The sequence below is a fragment of the Phyllobates terribilis genome, unplaced genomic scaffold (genome assembly GCF_046119375.1).
Source record: "Phyllobates terribilis strain yellow unplaced genomic scaffold, ASM4611937v1 Scaffold_11__3_contigs__length_659146591, whole genome shotgun sequence".
Taxonomy (NCBI): domain Eukaryota; kingdom Metazoa; phylum Chordata; class Amphibia; order Anura; family Dendrobatidae; genus Phyllobates; species Phyllobates terribilis.
In genome coordinates, this window is record NW_027362771.1 from 245,194,775 (window position 1) to 245,216,870 (window position 22,096).

The following is a 22,096-nucleotide window of genomic DNA, read 5'->3' on the forward strand; positions in this document are numbered from 1 at the left end:
GGTCTTTGGGCGGTTTCCTGCAGATAAATTTCCTGCTCCGAAAGGGCTTCCTGTAACAAGTACTTGAGCGGACAGGGAAATGTTTTTTGTTATCCGCGGTCTTGTCGAGAATATCGTCGAGCATAGGTCCAAATAGGACTCCACCCTCACAGGGAATGGAACACAGCTTCGACTATGTTTGGTGGTCTCCCGGCCAGCATTTAAGTCAGAGGGCCCATCTGGCTGCGTTAGAGAAGCCCGCTGTCCTGGCTGCCAGCCTAACTGAGTCAGCTAACGCATCAGCCAAAAACGCTGCTGTGCCTTTCATTACCGGGATGGAGCCCAATATGTTATCCCTGGATGTTTTGCTTTTTAGTTGTGCCTCCAGTTGGTCTAGCCAGACCATTAATGATCTGGCTGTACATGTGGCTGCAACTGCGGGTTTCAACCCTCCCCCTGCGGCCTCCCAAGCTCCTTTTAGGAAGATATCCACTTTTTTATCCATTGGATCCTTCAGTACCCCCATGTCCTCGAACGGCAGGGAAAATTTTTAGAGGCTTCAGCTATTGCCTCATCTAATTTTGGTGCTTTTTCCCAGAAAGAACATATCGAGTCCTCAAAGGGGTACTTCCTCTTAGGGGACAAGAGGCCCTTTCTTTCCGTTTTTCTCCACTCTATTTTAATCAGGGAGTGGACTTCGTCATTGAGAGGGAAAGATCTCCTTTTCTTTTGTTCCAGGCCACTGAACATCATGTCCTGAACTGATTTCTTGGGACGAGGACCTACCAACCCCATGGTGGACCTGACTGCTTTAATTAAATTGTCCGTTCCTTCTATGGGGAAACAGCAGCGTCCCCCTCCATCCTTGGAAGAAGATGGGGATGAAGATGAGAAGGATGAATCTGAATCTACCCCCTCCTCGTCTGAACTGCTAGACCCTGATACCGGGAACGGATTCCTGGTTTTCTCCTGTTTCTTCCCTCTCTTCTGCAGGGACCTGAAGGTATTTTCTACCTGGGATTTAATCAAGGTTCTGAGCCCTGAGGCAAACTTAGGGGTCTCCTCACAAATTGTCTGTTCATTACAAGAGCTGCATAGTCTTTTCTCCCATGTGGTGGGTAGCTCTTCTGCGCAGAGTGCACAGGTCCTGTGTTTGGATTTGCCCATACTCTTCCTTCCCTGATGAGAGAAGAAAAAGAAGGGGGACCCTAATTACAAAGTTAACTTTCACGAAAGATCACTTACCATCCTGATGGAAGAGGGAGTACCGGATTCAGAGGGGAACCCACCCCTGTAGATAGGTTTTTCCTTGGCTGGAATCCTTGCTGCGCTGCAAAGACCTGTCGGAATGTCCGCTTCTGCCATTAACATGCTGATGATGACGGGAAGGATCTTCCTGTCGTCCTGCCTCTTTCTCACCTTCCTTTCCTTGTTGCTGCTGCAGTACTGGTGGTGTGTGAGGGTGCAGTGACTGCACCTCCTGTAGCTCTTGCTCGCTCATATCGAGTGCATTAAGAAGCACTTTCCCAGTGCTTGCTCGCGGTATGGGGCTTGAATGTTTTAAACAGCCTGCCGCAGAACATTTGTGCACCGCGCCCCCCTTGGGGGTCATGAGCGTGCACCTCTCAAATCAAATGGGCATGTTTTACAGTATGGGGGGCGCCCCCCTCAATGCTGTGGTGGGTGCTATATGTGTCGCAGCTGTCCGGCCCAGGGATCCCACATGTGCTCCCGGCCTCGCCGACTTCCCAGTGGTGCACTGCGGCCTGCGTCATGGGGAGGTGCCCCGCATTCGCCCATGCTCAGTGGGACCCAGAAGTCCCAGGCATACTCATCGCCTTGGGCTCGCCGTCACCACCGGAGAACGCAATGACTCCACACTGATGTTGCTCCTTCTTCTGCGCCGCATCTCCCCGCCACCCTGGAGGCCCACTGACCTCAGCGGTGGCGCTCCTGGCAACTGCGCCAGCCAAGTCAGGGAACCCCCGCTGCCTGAGCCGGTCTGGCCGGGCCTGGTATGTTATCATTATCGTTTTTCAGGTATCTTCTTAGAATCACTGTAGGCTCCCATCAAGGACAGGAAACCAACTGATGCGGGAGAGAGGTACCGCCCTTTTTATCTGTAGGTTTCCTGTCCTTGAAGGGCGGATCCTCTCTCTCCATGGTGCCGTCATGGGGGAAGGAGAAAACACATTTCTGCAATTGTGTTTTGGGTTTTGTTTTAATGGTATGCATTGCATGGTAAAAATGACTTGTCAACACGATTCTCCAGGTCTATACAAATATAGAGATACCAAACATATAGAGATTTTTATTTTTAAATGACTAGTTAAAATCATTGTCTGCTATGAAGCTGAACGAAGGGCTAGTCTTCATAGGACTACTGTCATGGAAGGCAAGGAGACCTACAGCAAGCCCCCAGCTGCCATGGCAGCCCATTGGCATAGGAAGGCATTTGTATCTTGGGGTGGGAGCCAATAGGAGCATTAAATGGCACACCTCCCAGTTTGCATGATCTAAATACCAGTGTCAGAGATTGACATCAGCGTTTAAGGAGTTGGCAGCAGATATGCTGCTGTTAGAAACATTTGCTGGTTGTGTAACACAGTCATCATCTGCTGGTAATGATGGATGCTTAGCTTGTGCTGAGCTTATATGCTCATGTATATGATATATTAATACGTCATATCTTAGGAAGAGGTTAATGGTCAGAAGCATGAAATTAAATCCAACTCTACTATGCTTTAATAATAATAATAATCTTTTTATTTATTTTATTTTATTTTATGCTTTATTTCATTTGAAGGATAAACCTAGAAATGCTTAACACAACCGCAATAAACATAAAGTATAAAAATATAAATGAACAAACAGATATAACTTTGATAACATATCTTTTTGGGAGCTGAAGTTCATTTTTACTGTTACACAGATATAGGTGCACATTAATCAAAAGTGGTGTCATTTTAACCAATTTTTAAGCTAAAGTTAGACGACTTTATTGAGGTATGTTGTGACACATTTATGACTTTAAGTTCCCTTCTTTGATAAATCTGTCACAACATACATCACTGAGAATAATTTGAACACTGGCTAAAATTCCACTTTTTGTACAACAGGGCCTGTGTGAAGTAGAGACTTTAAAATAGAAAATAGTTGCATTTCATAAATGTGTCCAAATTTACAACATGACATAAGCTACTCCAAATTCTGTCACAATTTGTTTATATAAAATTCACAAAGCAGATAAAATATTATTTTGAAGTAAAATATACCAATAAAGTTTCAATTGCACTGATAAATGAGGGATATAGAGTCCAAGAATAACAGTCTAGTTGCTAAGAGAGGGAATTTAGGAGCTTATTCCTAATAATCTGAATAATATATCTGTACACAGCATGCATCCAAGCTTTACCTACTTATGACTGTAGCAAAAAAATAAAGTATTACGTCCTGTAAAGATATTTAATAAATCATTTTCACAGAATTATGAACTAAAATAAATGTTTGCATTTTTTCATAAATGTACAGTAGTTAATAATAAATAACTAATTCACTTTGTTATGATTAATTTGACAGCTGCGGTGACTATCATGATGCATTTGCATCACAGCTATAAGGCAACCATTGTGCATGTTAGCCACTTTGTCTAACAGTGGCATGTTTTATGGCTGTTTTTCATCATGGAAATCAAATGTGATGTCCTCAAAAAATAAATTTAAATACACCAATCCCCACACTCCAGTGTCTCAGTAACAGGTTATTTTAGTTACCGTAAAGACTTGGCATGCTACCGACGTCAATCATCTGCTTTCCGCCTATGCTGACCTTTTGACTACAAATTCTGACTTCTGATTGGCACAGTGAATTGGTGATATTTGAAAAAAACTCACATCAGCCATTGCTCACATAGTGTGTATTGGAGATGCTGACTACTTGACTTCTTTCAGTGGCCACCTATGGGATCCACTACCCTGGTAGACCTTTCTCATAATGTTTAGTTTTTTTTTCTTATGGTTATTCACTATACTAATCAAGTGCATATCTAGGGGGCAAACTGATGTCAATGTAAATTAGTTTTCAGTAACCAAAAGACATTTGAAAACAGTATACATTTGCTATTATATTGAATTGATGTCGTCTAATCCTTCTGTGCACAATATACTCCATATATTTATTTCTAATATACTCAATATAATATAGACAAAAATATCATAAAAGTTATAAAGCTAGTAGCTTGAGAAAAAGAAAAGGTAATTATATAGAAAAAAACTGTATTTTCTAGCAAAGATATGGTCTTCACAGGTGATTTGAATAAAAATTTAATTTATTTAGAATAAAAGTTACCATTAAAACAGATAGATAAAGATAAAATATAAAACACATACACAAAGACCCCTATTTATATGAGAGAGGGGTCTGACCTGCAGCAAAAGGGTCCAGTAATTAAATCAGAATTTTGTCTCACAGCCATGGAGTTTCTACATATGCCCAAACCAAAGAATGTTGAATGTCGGTAATATTTAATAAATAATAACTTACGCAAAGATAATTATGTTCCAAAAAATTTTGAGGTGCCAGTGAGTACATCTTAGTTATAGAACAGAATCTTCCAGAACATCTAACAATATCTGCAGGTTAGTCTTGGTATATTTTAACTGAAAAAATATCTGATTTTATAAAGTTGTTATGCATAAGTAATATAACATATTGGCAAATTATGGATTATAACAGCTGTGTTGATTATTTTTTTATCAGCAAGGAAGGACATAGCTGTACACTTAAGAAATCTGTTGTGTTTGAAGTATTCTGGTATTTTCCATGCTGCATCCATTATAACTTTGTTGTAAACACTAACAGCATAACTTGCGGAAATGCTAGAAACAATAACAATAAAATTTCAGAATGTTAAATGAGTCCCTGCTTTAAAGGTTTACACTGGAATCTTTAAACTTGCTGATGTTTCCTAAATTTTACTAATTTAACTTCTTAAATTGCAATAGAACATTGAGTGTGTAAAAACACCTTCAGCAAATTAATTTGCAATTATACAACTTGACCAAAGCAGAGCATAACATAGTTAGCCAGAAGCCAAGTAGCACAGATGTGTAAAACGTAATGGCTCATGAAAAATCCTACCATCATCCTTAAGATTCAAGCAATATTGATTTTATTTTCAAAATGTCTTGCTCTTTTTGTTGGTTAGTCTCAGCTGCTTGTCAGTTTTAATATTAACTTTATAGAGCGCTATTATGTATATCCAGTTCCAATTGGTCAAAGCTTAGAGAAAGATAGCATAGTGTTCTGTAGATTTGCCTGGGGGGATTTTTTGCATTTTAACCTTCTGTAAAAAAAAGTAGAATTATGACTTTGAAACTTATGTGTTTCAAGAAATGTAGTCCATTTAACATGTTTCTCTAAAATGTTTTCAAATACATTTTAACTCCAAAATATTATCTGATAGATTCATGTAGTTTTGCAACTTTTAAGGATTTCATCACAAGACATCATGGTGCAGGGGGGACAAAGGTATATTTACACCAGGGAAATATACCTTTTGAGCCAAGGCCCCCATTGTTTTAATATCCCCCAGCAATTAAAAGCAGAAACTGCACTGAAAACACCAATTCTGCATTATCAATGCAGTTTCCAATGTTAAACGTGCAGCAGGAACTTTGGTGACATTACGGTCATGTGACCATCATGTGAGCAAAGGTCCTTTACCTTGCAGGAGGTTAGAAGAACTAAACAGGAGGAGACAACTTGTGTGTGTATATATATCTGTGATTGTGCTCTATGTATATTATATACATATGTGTGCTTTGTGTATACACATGTGTATGTATGTGCTTTGTGTATATACATAAGTTTATGCGATCAGTGTATATGTGTGTGTGCTTTGTGTAAACATGTGGGTATGTGCTCTGTGTATATACATTGTGTATGCTCTGTATATACATATTGTTTGTGTATGTATGTGCTCTGTTTATATACATATGTGTATGTGCTCTGTGTATACATATGTATGTGTGTTTAGTGTTTATACACAAAGTACATACATACACACATATGTGTATGTGCTCCTTGCATACATGTGTGTGCTTAGTATATACATATGTGTGTTTATGTATGTGCTCTGTGTATGCATGTATATGGGCTTTGTGTACAAATATACAAGTCTGTGTAACATATAGTGTGTGTAACATACAGTGTATGTGTTACATACTGCCGTATGGGTAACATGCAATGGTTGTGTTAATATAATGTGTATGTTTGTGTATTAACCACATTTATAAATACCATCAGTGCAGATGAGAGTTCAGAGGCGTAAACAAGTCAGCAATCACCCAGTAAATAAAAAAAAATACTGCTCATTCAACTGGTCATTCGATTTTTTATGACAGAACAAAAATCATTGTACTCAGCAGCTCATCGCCCGATCACAACAGGATATGTGCTCCAGATAACATGATACTGTATGGGAACAACATGATTTATTACAGATTGCCCTGTCCACATCAATCCTTGTCAGCCTGTGTAAAGAAGCCAATAAATAAGCACTGAATGGCTTAAGTATAGTCAATTGTGCTAGTTTAACAGTCTGAAATCAGCTCTTGCAAATACAACTAAAATGTTTATGTTTAATAGTGCAATATGTTAACAATTAGGGCCTCCTTTTTAACTTTCTATCCCAGGAAATAAAATAGCCCTGATTTCCAAAAGATGTTTCTGAGTCTGTATAATATCATTGAAGCACACTCACTATTACCGCAAATTTGCTGTAATGTTTTTAGCAATTTTACGTGCTGCACCCTTAGAAGCCACATGACTGAAAATCACTTTGCAAACCAATAGCAATTCACAGCAAAATCTTGTATAGTTTTATTATGTGGTTTTGACTGAATGGTCAAAATGCAAAAAAACCCTAAAGGGGTGTCTAGTTCAAACTATATTCATTGCTTAATAGAAGCTTAGAGTAAAACTTTCAAAAAAGGGAAAACAACTACCAAATGTTTATTAATAATGTTATTGTTACACTTAATAAATAATGCAATAGAAAGCAATAAAATCAAAGAACACTGGCACACAAAACAAGCAACAAGAGGTGGTAAAATAGTATACACACAATCATCACAGACATTAATTTAGATATAAACTAGCAGTTTGAGTATGTAACATGCATATTGCACAATCCTGATACACCTTATGTGGACCTAATATGCATATATAATAGGAAAATCTTAAAGATCATAATGTCTGTAAACTGCTTTAGAATTCTATGGCATTATATACAAATTAGATAAATAAATAAAGCAACATTCTCACATACAGTTGAAACCAGAAGTTTACATACACTATATAAAAAGACACATATGCATGTTTTTCTCAATATCTAACATAAAATCAGAATAAACCTTTCCAGTTTCAGGTCAATTAGGATTACCATCATTTTTAATATTTGCCAAATGCCAGAATAATGAGAGAGAGAGAATGTTTTAAGATATTTTAATTACTTACTGTAAAGTTAAAAGTTTACATACATTTTATAATTATTTAGTACCATTGCCCTGAAACTGAATGACTTGGGTCAAACGTTTTGGATATCCTTCCACAAGCTTCTCACAATAGTTGGTCGGAATTTGGGCCCATTCCTCCTGACAAAATTGGTGTAACTGATCCAGGTTTGTAGGTCGCCTTGCTTGCACCTTCCTTTCCAGCTTTGCCCATAAATTTTCAATAGGATTGAGATTAGGGCTTTGTAATGGCCACTCCAAAACATTGACTTTGTTATCCTTAAGCCACTTTGTTACCATTTTGGTAGAATGCTTCGGGTCATTGTCCATTTGGAAGACCCATTTCTGCCCAATCTTTAACTTCCTGGCTGGTGTCTTGAGATGTTGCTTCAGTATTGCCACATAATCTTCTTTTATCATGATGTCATCTATTTTGTAAAGTGCACCAGTGCCTCTTGCAGATAAACAACCCCAATACATGATGCTGCCACTGCTGTGTTTCACAGTTGGGATAGTGTTCAAAGGCTTCCAAGCTTCTCCTTTTTCCTCCAAAAAGTTATTATGGTTATTATGCCCAAAAAGTAAAATTTTAGTGTCATCAGACCACAGGACATGCCTCCAAAAATTAAGGTTTTTGTTCCTGTGTGAATTTGCAAACATTAATCTGGCTTTTTTATGTTTCTTTTGGAGTAATGGCTTCATCCTGGCAGAGTAGCCTTTCAGCCCATGTTGATACAGTACTCGTTTCACTGTAGATATTGACACAATCTTACCAGCTTCCGCCATCATCTTCACAAGGTCTTTTGGTTTTGTCCTTTGGTTGATATGCACATGTCGGACGAAAGCACATTCATCTCTGGCTGGACATTCCATCTTGTTTGTACTTGCATATAATTGTTTGTACAGATGAACAAGGCACCTTCAGGTATCTCGAAATTGTACCAAAGGATGAGGCAGACTTGTGCAAGTCCACAATTCTCTTCCTAATATCTTGGTTGATTTCTTTAGACTTTCCCATGATTCTACACAAAGAAGAAGTGTGTTTCAGATGTGCATTAACCCCTTTAAAGCCCATGATGTACTAATACGCGTCAGTGCCCTGGGCTTTAAGAGCCTGACCCGTATTAGTACGTCATCGCGATCGCGCGGGCACACAGGCTGTGCGGGCGCGATCGCTGCCGGGTGTCAGCTGATTGTCACAGCTGACACCCGGTACTATGTGCAGGGAGCGGTCCCGCACCACTCCCGGCACATTAACGCCCGCAATGCTGCGATCGAAGTCGATCGCAGCATTGCGGAGGCAAGGGGAGGTGATCGCAATGCTCACCTCCTCTTCTGGCCTCCAGTGCTGTCTGCCGGGGCTTCCCGGATGTTGCCATGATGACCCGATGTCGTCATGACAACATCCGGGTCACCAGACAGCAGGAAGATTTTTTGGACATGCGCAGTGCATCTCCAAACTATCTTCTCCCTGTCCAGCGCTGACTGCCTGCATGGCACAGGGATGGTGCTTAATCCCTATGCTATGCAGGCGTTCAGAATAAAAAAAGTGAAAGTCCCAAAGTGGGACAAAGTAATAAAGTAAAAAAAATCCAGGAAAGTGAAAAAAAAAAAAAAAATTGTAAAAATATAAAAAAAAAATAAAAAAAATAATCCACTAAAAATAAAAATATAATGTACCCATAAATAAATATTCTTATGAAAAAAAAGCAAAAAAACAATAAAAGTACACATATTTGGTATCGCCGCATCCGTAACGACCTTACCTATTAAACTGTTCCACTATTTAACAACTTCAGTGAACACGGTAAAAAAAAAAAAAAAAAAACGAAGCAAAAAACAATGCTTTATCACCATACTGCCAAACAAAAAATGGAATAACACGCGATCAAAAAGACGAATATAAATAAAAATGGTACCGCTGAAAAATTCATCTCGTCCCGCAAAAAACAAGCCACCATACAGCTCCATAATTCGAAAAATCTAAAAGTTATAGCTCTCAGAAAAAAGCGATGCAAAAAAATAATTTTTTCTATAAAATAACTGTTATTGTGTAAAAGCGCCAAAACATAAAAAACGATATAAATGTGGTACCACTGTAAACGTACTGGCCCGAAGAATAAAGCTACCTTATCAATTTTACCACACGCGGAGTAGAATAAAAAAATGTAAAAAACACAATTCCTGAATTGTTGGTTTTTGTTTATTCTGCCTCCCAAAAGCTGGAATAGAAAGCAATCAAAAAATGTCACATGCCTGAAAATGGCACCAATAAAAACGTCAACTCATCCCGCAAAAAACAAGCCGTCAAATGACTCTGTAGGCCAAAATATGGCAATGCAAAAACTAGATTTTACAAAATATGTGTCTTTTAGTGTGTGACAGCTGTCAATCATAAAAACCCGATATGATTCTGGTATCGCTGTAATCGCACCGACCCGAAGAATAAAGTAATCTCATCACTTACACCGCACGAGGAACGGCGTAAAAAATAAACGCTACGGCTGGGGTTGGGGTTGTGCTAATGTTAGGGTTGGGGTTGTTGTTTTTTTCAAAAGTAAAAAAAAAAAATAAAAATAAAAAAAAGATGACGATATGGCAACTAGTGCTGAACGCAAGTGCTCGCTACTTGAGTTTGCATCGGGTGCTCGGGTATGCACTGAGTATCGCGGGTGCTCGAGTCTCCGCCCCATATGCTTCGCGGCCCAAAAAAACCTCGCGGGGATTGCCTGCCATGCACGAGCGATCCCCGCATGTTTTTTTGGGGTGTCTAATAACCGTGAAACATGCGGGCGGGACTCGAGCATTTCACTTGAGCACCCAGGATACATGGTGCATACCTGAGTACCCGATGCAAACTCAAGTAGCGAGCACTTGCGCTCAAGAGTAATGACAACTTATTCAATATGATGACCTAATGTTATCAAATTCTGTGTCGTACCTCTGGGCTCAAAATGTTCACTATACCCCTTAATAAAATCCTTGAAGGGTATAGTTTCCAAAATGGGGTCACTTGTGGGGGAGCTCCACTGTTTAGGCACATCAGGGGCTCTCCAAACGCAACATGGTGTCCGCTAACAATTTGAGCCGATTTTCCATTCAATTTGTTAGCGGACACCATGTTGCGTTTGGAGAGCCCCTGTGTGCCTAAACATTGGAGCTCCCTCACAAATGACCCCATTTTGGAAACTAGACCCCCCAAGGCACCCATCTAGATGCATAGTGAGCACTTGGAACCCTCAGGTGCTTCACAAATTGATTCGTATTAATGAAAAAGTGGAAAAAAAATACTTTTTCATTTTTACGAATCAATTTGTGAAGCACCTAGGGATTCCAAGTTCTCACTATGCATCTAGATAGGTGCCTTGGGTGGTCTAGTTTCCAAAATGGGGTCACTTGTGGGGGGTTTCCACTGTTTAGGCACATCAGGGGCTCTCCAAAAGCAACATGGCGTCCGCTAATTATTCAAGCAAATTTTACAATCAAAAAGTCAAACTGCACTCCTTCCCTTCTGAGCCCTGCCATGCGTGGTTTTTCCCCACATATGGGGTATCTGTGTGCCCAGGGGAAATTGCACAACAAATTTTGGGGTCCATTTTTTCTTGCTACCCCTGCAAAAATAAAAAAAATTGGGTCTAAAGTAACATTTTTGTGAAAAAAGTTAAATGTTAATTTTTTTCTTCCACATTCCAAAAATTCCTGTGAAGCACCTGAAGGGTTAATAAACTTCTTGAATGTGGTTTTGAGCACCTTGAGGGGTGCAGTTTTTAGAATGGTGTCACTTTTGGGTATTTTCTGTCATAAAGACCTCTCAAAGTGACTTCAAATGTGATGTGGTCCCTAAAAAAATGGTTTTGTAAATTTTGTTGGAAAAATGAGAAATCGCTGGTCAAATTTTAACCCTTATAGCTCCCTAACAAAAAAAAATTTGAATTCCAAAATTGTTCTGATGTAAAGTACACATGTGGGAAATGTTATTTATTAACTATTTTGTGTAACATAACTCTCTGATTTAAGGACATAAAAATTCAAATTTTGAAAATTGCAAAATTTTCTAAATTTTTGCCAAATTTCCATTTTTTTCACAAATAAATGCAAGTGATATCGAAGAAATTTTACCACAGTCATGAAGTACAATATGTCATGAAAAAACAGTCTCAGAATCAGGGGGATACGTTGAAGCGTTCCAGAGTAATTACCTCATAAATTGACAGTGGTCAGAATTGTAAAAATTGGCCTGGTCATTAACGTGCAAACCACCCTCGGGGGTAAAGGGGTTAATCTACATCTACAGGTGTGTCTCAAATTATCTCAGATGTTGCCAAAAAAATTATCAGAAGCTTCTAAACACATGACATCATCATATGGGCAGTCCAGAATTGTTTAAAGGCATAGTAATCTTAGTGTATGTAAACTTTTGACTTTGCAGTAATTAATAATAATGCCTTAAAACATTCTCTCTTTCTCTCATTATTCTGGCATTTGGCAAACATTAAAAATTATGCTAATTGACCTAAAAGAGGAAAGGTTTATTCTGATTTCATGTCAGATATTGAGAAAAACATGCATATGTGTCTTTTCATATAGTGTATGTAAACTTCTGGTTTCAACTGTATCTATGGAGAAATCTATTTATAAAGTGATACCATCATCACAAACATTGGCAACAACACAATACTAATAGATCACAGACCGAACATAAGTCAACAGTGTGATGAAGCAGCAAAAACACAGTTCTGGGTTGCATTAACAGAAGCATACAGTCTAGATCACGCAAAGTAATTATCCTCCTATAGTCCTCTTTAGTCAGACCTCATCTGGAATAGTTTCCAGTTCTGGGCACCACATCTTAAAAAAGACATGAAGAAAAACTAGAGCAAGTTCTGAGAAGAGCGACCAAAATAGTGACTGGTCTGCAAACAACGTCCCATGAGGAATGGTTATAGAATTTGGGAATGTTTAGCTTGCAAAAGAGAAGACTGAGAGGAGACTTAATAGCTGTCTACAAATATCTCAAGGGCTGTCACACTGTAGAGGGATCAGCTTTATTCTCATTTGCACAAAGAAAGACTTGAAGCAATGGGATGAAACTGAAAGGGAAAAGATACAGATTAGATATTAGAAAAAAAAACTTTTTGACAGTGAGGGTGATAAATGAGTGGAACAGGCTACTATGAGAGGTGGTGATTTCTCCTTCTATGAAAGTCTTCAAACAGAAGCTGGACAGACATCTGTCTGAGATGATTTAGTGAATTCTGCATTGAGCAGGGGATTGGACCAGATGACCCTGGAGATCCCTTCCAACTCTAAAATTCTATGATTCTATGACAGACACGAAGTAAGAAGATGTCCGCAGTGCATCTCAGGACCTCATATAGGGCTTTAGGTTTATGCAATGTCCAACTGGGATGAATATGTATATGGCAAACTCAATAATGCTGGTAGTTTATATCTAAATAAATGCCTTAGTGATTATGAAGACATTTTTTATCACCCTAAGATGCAGATTTTATTAATTTGAATGCATTTTATTGTATAATTACATGTACCAATAAAGGTTGCTAAAATTAGCATTTGTAGTTGTTCATTATGTTTTTGTGGTTCAAGAATTAATTAGGTGGACACTAGAAATATTTGCTTTACAAGTCTCATTTGGATTTTATTAGTACTCATCATATTTAAAATGTCACTTCAATACACACTTCAAAGCATGTGATGTAGGTGTAACTGTGAGGGATATACAGTACAGACCAAAAGTTTGGACACACCTTCTCATTTAAAGATTTTTATGTATTTTCATGACTATGAAAATTGTACATTCACACTGAAGGCATCAAAACTATGAATTAACACATGTGGAATTATATACTTAACAAAAAAGTGTGAAACAACTGAAAATATGTCTTATATTCTAGGTTCTTCAAAGTAGCCACCTTTTGCTTTGATGACTGCTTTGCACACTCTTGGCATTCTCTTGATGAGCTTCAAGAGGTAGTCACCGGAAATGGTTTTCCAACAATCTTGAAGGAGTTCCTAGAGATGCTTAGCACTTGTTGGCCCTTTTGCCATCACTCTGCGGTCCAGCTCACCCCAAACCATCTCGATTGGGTTCAGGTCTGGTGACTGTGGAGGCCAAGTCATCTGGCGTAGCACCCCATCACTCTCCCTCTTGGTCAAATAGCCCTTACACAGCCTGGAGGTGTGTTTGGGGTCATTGTCCTGTTGAAAAATAAATGATGGTCCAACTAAATGCAAACTGGATTGAATAGCATGCCGCTGCAAGATGCTGTGGTAGCCATGCTGGTTCAGTATGCCTTCAATTTTGAATAAATCCCCAACAGTGTCACCAGCAAAGCACTGCACACCATCACACCTCCTTCTCCATGCTTCACGGTGGGAACCAGGCATGTAGAGTCCATCCGTTCACCTTTTCTGCGTCGCACAAAGACACGATGGTAGGAACCAAAGATCTCAAAATTGGACTCATCAGACCAAAGCACAGATTTCTACTGGTCTAATGTCCATTCCTTGTGTTCTTTTGCCCAAACAAGTCTCTTCTGCTTGTTGCCTGTCCTTAGCAGTGGTTTCCAAGCTGTTATTTTACCATGAAGTCCTGCTGCACAAAGTCTCCTCTTAACAGTTGTTGAAGAGATGTGTCTGCTGCTAGAACTCTGTGTGGCATTGACCTGGTCTCTAATCTGAGCTGCTGTTAACCTGCGATTTCTGAGGCTGGTGACTTGGATAAACTTATCCTCAGAAGCAGAGGAGACTCTTGGTCTTCCTTTCCTGGGGCGGTCCTCATGTGAGCCAGTTTCTTTGTAGCGCTTGATGGTTTTTGCAATTGCACTTGGGGACACTTTCAAAGTTTTCCCAATTTTTCGGACTGACTGACCTTCATTTCTTAAAGTAATGATGGCCACTCGTTTTTCTTTACTTAGCTGCTTTTTTCTTGCCATAATAGAAATTCTAACAGTCTATTCAGTAGGACTATCAGCTGTGTATCCACCTGACTTCTGCACAACACAACTGATGGTCCCAACCCCATTTATAAGGCAAGAAACACTACTTATTAAACCTGACAGGGCACACTTGTGAAGTGAAAACCATTTCCGGTGACTACCTCTTGAAGCTCATCAAGAGAATGCCAAGAGTGTGCAAAGCAGTCATCAAAGCAAAAGGTGGCTACTTTGAAGAACCTAGAATATAAGACATATTTTCAGTTGTTTCACACTTTTTTGTTAAGTATATAATTCCACACGTGTTAATTCATAGTTTTGATGCCTTCAGTGTGAATGTACAATTTTCATAGTCATGAAAATACATAAAAATCTTTAAATGAGAAGGTGTGTCCAAACTTTTGGTCTGTACTGTATTTATATCCACTGAATCAGTGTTGCATTCATCTTCCACTCAGGTTGAAACTTGAGCAGATATCGCACACTGTCACAATCAACCCCAGTTACAACACGCTGCCACCTCTCACCATACAACATATTGGTCTAAAACAGTCAAAGGATTTCACTCTGTCAAAAAGGCTATAAAATCTTTTGAGCAATTAAGGACCAATAAATAGAAATATAATTTTGAAATTTCAATTTAAAAAGTAAAGTGCTTACTAAAAAGGTATAAAAAGATAAAATAAGGTAACATACTATTAAAATAACAGATAATACCTAAATTCTTACAATGCATAGATGCTCTCCAGTTTTTTTTGAGGATAGTAGAACACTCAAACTTGGATGATCTCGACAATATAAGCTACATTTGTATCATTTTTCATCCTGGGCTCAGATATTGAAAAAAATGCCAAATCATTGTCAGGTTGGTGATTAGGGAGAGGGATAATAATGGGGAAGTATTAGAAATTGTTATTAGATTGTTGTCTTTAATTCACCTCACTTTAATGTACAGGGGATGTCTAGTTTGTCAAAACAGATGTCTATCTGCCCAACATTTGAACCAGGACTAGGTGACATGAAATAAATTCAATAAAATAAATGGCCTTTTTCTAAAGCCTAAATTTTGACCTAAGAAGAAGGATAACCAAGTTCTATCAGATGCACCATATGCTACACAGGGTTTCTCTCCAGTCTCAATATATGTGTCCCTTACTTGATTATGTTGGCTTTAACCAGTTTAAACTGTGCAATATATCACGAGATAGAAATTGATGATTTTTCTGTAAAAGTTTCATATAAGCAATCGCTTATGTTCTGCTAAGGTAGGAACAGGTGTCTGTGACAGAAGAGAAATGGTCTCCCTGTTCAGTTAATGTTCTTGACAAATCACATTGACAAACTGTTGTAAAACACTGGTAAATAACAGTATGAAGTAATTCAGCATCTAATCAAAATATGTTGTATTTTTGTCTTCCTTATTATCTGCAAATATTTCTGTCCCATTTTCATTTTCTATTTCATTCATTGAATAGTATTTTAAAGGCTGTGTTCACCTTTAGACATAATTATTTTACTGTTTATTTTCTTCCTAAAAGCAAAGATAAGCAACTTTGTAAATAACCTTTATGAAAATGTATACAAGTCCTTTATCTGTTACAAATCTGTCAAAGCTTCTGCTCTGTTCTGATGGCATTCTACTCACCAATCCTTTCTCTCAGTGTTAGAGATAGCAGGGGGTGGTAGACAGATCTCCAGTACAGAAAATGGAAGATAGTATTTCAATCACAGGGAGGGCAGATAAAACATTCTACTGATAAGTTACATACAGAACTCAAATCCAGCCTATATTACTGCCTGATAATAAACAAAGTAATAAAAATTGAAAATAGAAATGTATAGAAATTGTGCTAATTAAAGATAACCACTAACATACAGTATGTAAAAGATTGATGCAACTGGCAGGGTGAGAGTACCATTAAAAGATTAGCCACTAAACCCGCCCTTCCTTAATTATGCCTGCTGACCAGCGTTCATTTTTGGCAGTTCAACAAGACCTAAGAAAAGTTCATTTAAATGCTAAAATTCAGCTAGGCAATGGTTATACAGTCCAACAATAGGTTTAGGGGTTTTGAGTAGGCAGCAAAACCACCACCCGGCATAATGGGCATTATATCATTTACTTGAATGACAGGCTAGGCACATGCCATCCATAAATAAATGATGTCAGAAGGTAACAAATAAAAAAAGAAAGGAGAACACCAGCTCACCCTGACTCAGGTGTCCCGAAGCACGGAATGAACGAGGAACCACTCGCCGGTAAATTGCAAGAAAAAAGAAAACAATTCCAGCTTCTGAAATGCCGCAGACAATTCTTTACTCCTTAAAAACAAATTCTATAGTGAAAACAGGATTAGCTATGCATTTCGAACGCTAGAACCTGAGTTCTTTTTCAAAGCTATATACAAATGTGCTTACCATCTTTTTATACAAATAATCACCAATTACATTTCATTAAAATATCACATGATCTAGAAACAATTTACATACATAATTAATTGTACAAAACACATACAAAATATATTAAAAAATCCTCCAATTAAATTACATTAGAACACACCAAGTTACCCACTAATAATGAAACATTTCTCTCAGCATATTTAATCCATTTGGATGGCAAGTATTTAAATGGAATGTCCAATATTCTTCCCGGCCTAATAAGCGTTTCTTCAGGTCACCACCTCTGGGATTAGGAAAGACTTTTTCAATACCATACACTCAAAGCTGGGAAATATCTTTGTTATGAATTTGAGTAAAATCTCTGGAAGCATAAGAAATATTACGATTAGACTCATTACATTGAATACTGAAGGAGATTGTAGAAGAAATTTTAGAACCACTCTCCATAATCTTTGAAAATTCTTGGAGAACAGGAGAAGTCCCAGAAGACTGGAGAAGAGCAAATGTTGTTCCTATCTTCAAAAAGGGGAAGAAGGTGGACCCAGGGAACTATAGGCCGGTGAGTCTGACTTCTATACCAGGAAAGATCTTTGAACAAATTATTAAACAACATGTATGTAAGTACATGGATAAGAATGAAGTGATTAACCAGAGTCAGCATGGGTTTGTAACTAACAAGTCATGTCAGACTAACTTAATTTCCTTCTATGACAGAATCACTGACTGGGTGGATCAGGGAAATGCTGTAGATATAGTATATCTTGACTTCAGCAAAGCATTTGACAAAGTATCTCACATCATCCTTATTGAAAAAATGACCAAGTATGCAATGGACCAGGCAACTGTTAGGTGGATTCATAACTGGCTTAGTGATCGGACTCAAAGGGTGGTTGTAAATGGCTTCACATCCAGCTGGATGAATGTCTCAAGTGGGGTACCACAGGGCTCCGTCCTGGGACCTGTATTGTTCAACATCTTTATCAATGATTTAGATGAAGGAATTGAGGGTAAACTGATTAAATTTGCTGATGACACAAAGCTAGGAGGGATAGCTAATACTAGAGAAGAGAGAGAGAGGATTCAAAAAGACCTAAATAAACTGGAGCAGTGGGCAGCAACCAACAGAATGGTTTTTAACAGGGAAAAATGCAAAGTACTACATCTGGGCAATAAAAATGAAAAAAGCATATACAGAATGGGAGGAATAGAGCTAAGCAACAGTACATGTGAAAAAGACTTAGGTATACTAATAGATCATAGACTGAACATGAGTCAACAGTGTGATGCAGCAGCAAAAAAGGCAAATACAATTCTGGGACGTATTAACAGAAGCATACAGTCTAGATCACGTGAAGTCATTATCGGTCTTTACTCCTCTTTGGTCAGACCTCATCTGGAATACTGTGTACAGTTTTGGGCACCACATTTTAAAAAAGACATAGACAAACTGGAGCAAGTTCAGAGAAGAGCGACCAGAATGGTGACTGGTCTGCAAACCATGTCCTATGAGGAACGGTTGCAGGATTTGGGAATGTTTAGCTTGCAAAAAAGAAGACTGAGAGGAGACTTAATAGCTGTCTACAAATATGTCAAGGGCTGTCACATTGTAGAAGGATCATCTTTATTCTCATTTGCACAAGGAAAGACTAGAAGCAATGGGATGAAACTAAATGGGAGGAGACACAGATTAGATATTAGAAAAAACTTTTTGACAGTTAGGGTGATTAATGAGTGGAACAGGCTGCCACGAGAGGTGGTGAGTTCCCCTTCAATGGACGTCTTCAAACAGAGGCTGGACAGACATCTGTCTGAGATGATCTAGTGAATCCTGCTTTGAGCAGGGGGTTGGACCAGATGACCCAGGAGGTCCCTTCCAACTCTACCATTCTATGATTCTATGAATATATCGGCTATGTGCTTTGCTTTGCATTTTTTCAACTTTTTTACAGTGCACCCCACATATAATTTACTGCATGCCTTACATTCAATTATATATACAACATGATTACTGTTACAATTCATGTAACTCAGGAATCAAATCAATAAATTATATGTGGGGTGCACTGTAAGAAAGTTGAAAAACGAATAGTAGAGCACATAGCCGATATATTCAATGTTAATGAGTCTAATCAAAAAATTTCTTATGCTTCCAGACATTTTATTCAAATTTATAACAAAGATATTTCCCAGCTTTGAGTGTATGGTATTGAAAAAGTCTTTCCTAATCCCAGAGGTGGTGACCTGAAGAAACACCTAGTAGACCGGGAAGCATATTGGATGTTCCATTTACCGTATTTTTCGGACTATAAGATGCACTTTTTTCCTCCAAAATTTTGGAGGAAAGTGGCGGGTGAGTCTTATAGTCCGACATATATATATATATATATATATATACAGTGGCTATGGGTGGTGGTGGGTGTAGGGGGAGCTGCAGTGGTGGAAAAGCGGGACACAAGAGGCAGTAGCCCGTTGCTGCATCCTATACTGTGCCCGCTGCTAAAGAAAATGAATTTTCACTGCTCACCACGCCCATGGGCATGGGGAGCAGTGAATATTAATTTTCCTTAATAGCGCACACACTGTACTTGCAGCACGGCTCCTAATATGTATGGCACCCTTCATCCCTCATCCTGGTATGTATGGCACCCTTCATCCCTCATCCTGGTATGTATGGAACCCTTCATCCCTCATCCTGGTATGTATGGCACCCTTCATCCTTCATCCTGGTATATATGGCCCCCCTCATCCCTCTTCCTGGTATGCTTGGAACCCCTCCATCCCGGTATGCTTGGCACCCCCTGATCCTCATCACGCTGCACACAAAAAATAAAAAATTATACTCACCTCCTCTCTCCTCCAGCGCTGCGTCCTGCTCTGCTGGCCACAGGGATCTCACTGTGTGAGCTGGGCATGGCGTAACTGTCACACTGTGAGATGCTGTGCCGGTATAGTCATTGCTCCCCACGCCGGGACTGTGTGGTGGGGAGAAGTGACCATCACTCTGCTTAATAGCACGCACACTGTACCCACAGCGCGGTTCCTGCTGCCGCTCTGCAGTTTGTGTGTCCGCTATTAGAGACCATGAATATTCACTACAACCCACTCCCATTGGTGATTATTTGTATAAAAAGATGGGGATCACATTTGTATATAACTTCGAAAAAGAACGCAGGTTGAAGCATTCGAAACACGTAGCTAATCCTGTTTTGACTTCGGAATTAGTTTTTATGGAAGTAAGAATTGTCTGCTGCACTTCAGAAACTGGAATCCTTTCCTTTTTTCTTAGAAAGTAGCAAATACCTTATTTTTGAATGATGATTGGACCATTATACAAAATAAGCATTTATTTATTATGTTATCGTCTACTTTAGCAAGTAAAGCCCTCACCCCAATTGTTTATTGTGGTGTTTTGTAATGTCTGATTTTGTTTAAATATGTGCAGAAAGTTATAAAGAGCTTAGATTTATGTGGAAATATTAACCCCTTCACACAGAAGCCTGTTATCACCTTCCTGTCCATTCCAAATTTTTCAATTCTGACCATTGTCACTTTATGTGGTAATAACTCTGAAATGTTTCAATATATCCCAGTGATTCTGAGACTGCTTTCTTGTGCAACATTGTACATCACGTTAGTGGTAAAATTAAAAGTTAATATGATATGCGTATTTTTATAAAAAGTTTGAAAATTTGACAAAACAATTTAAAAATTTAGCAATTTTTGAAATTTGTATTTTTATCTTAAACCAGACAGCTATACCACACAAAATAGTTAATAAATAACATTTACCATATGTGTACTTTACAGCATCATTTTTAAAACATAATTTCTTTTTGTTAGGAAGTTAAAATGGTTAAAAGTTTATCAGCAATTTTTCAATTTTCCTATAAAATTTACAAAACCAATATTTTTAGGGACCACAATTGAAGTGACTTTGTGGTGCCTGTGTGACAGAAAATATCCAAAAGTGACATTATTTAAAAAACTGCACCCCTCAAAGTGCTCAAAACAGCAATCAAAAAGTTGATTAACCCTTTAGTTGCTTCACAGAAATGAAAGCAATGTGGAAGGAATAAATGAAAATGTTAATTTTTCCCACAACAATGTTGCTTTAAACCCCAAATTTTTCATTTTCACACGGGTAACAGAGTAAAATGGACCCCAAAATTTTTTGTGTAATTTATGTTGAGTACACTGATGCACCATATGTGATGGGAAAGTACTGTTTTGGTGGAAGGCAAGGCTTGAAAGGGAAAGAGAGCTTTTGGAGCGCAAATTAGTCTGAAATAGATAGCGGATGCCATGTCGCGTTTACACAGCCTCTAGTGTGCATAAACAGTGGAAACCTCCCATATGTGACCCCATTTTGGAAACTACACCCCTCAAGGAATTTATCTAGAGGTGTGAGAAGCACCTTGAATGCACAGGTGCTTCACAGAATTTAATTGAGCCATGAAAAAGAAAAATCTGATTTATCCCATAAAAAAAGTTGCTTTAACCCCAATTTTTTTATTTTCAAAAGAGCAACAGGAGAATATGGACTCCCAAATTTATTGTCCAATTTCTTCTGAGTTCATAGACACCCCATATGTGGTGGGAAACTACTGTTTGGGCACACAGAATGGTGCCTTTTTTTAACAAACTTTGGATTTTTTTTTCACCACTTAAATACAAAGAACCTATACCTGTTTGGTATCTGCAAAGTCATAAAGACATGCAGAATCCTAATAGCATGTCAGTATTAGCATTTAGTGAACATTGTAAAAAAAAAAACAATTGTGGAATTTCACTTTTTTTGCAATTTCACCGCACTTGGAATTTTTTGCATGTTTTCCATTATACTTTATGGTAAAATCAATAGTGTTTTTCAAAAGAACAACTTGTCCTGCAAAAAACAAGCCCTTACATGGCGAGATTGATGGAAAAATAAAAAAGTTATGGCTCTGGGAAGAAAAGGAGCAAAAAAACAGAAACACAAAAATGGAAAATCCAAAGGTCGTGAAGAGGGTTTAAAGGGAGAAATGCAAGATTCTGCATCTGAGCAAGAAAAAGGAAAATTACATCTACAAAATGGGAGGAATAGAACTAAGCAATAGAACGTGTGAAAAAGACTTGGGTGTGCTAATAGATCACAGACTGCACATGAGTTAACAGTGTGATGCAGCAGCAAAAAAGGCAACCACAGTTCTGACATGTATTAAGAGAAGCATAGAGTCTAAATCACGTGAAGTTTTCCCCTCTACTCTT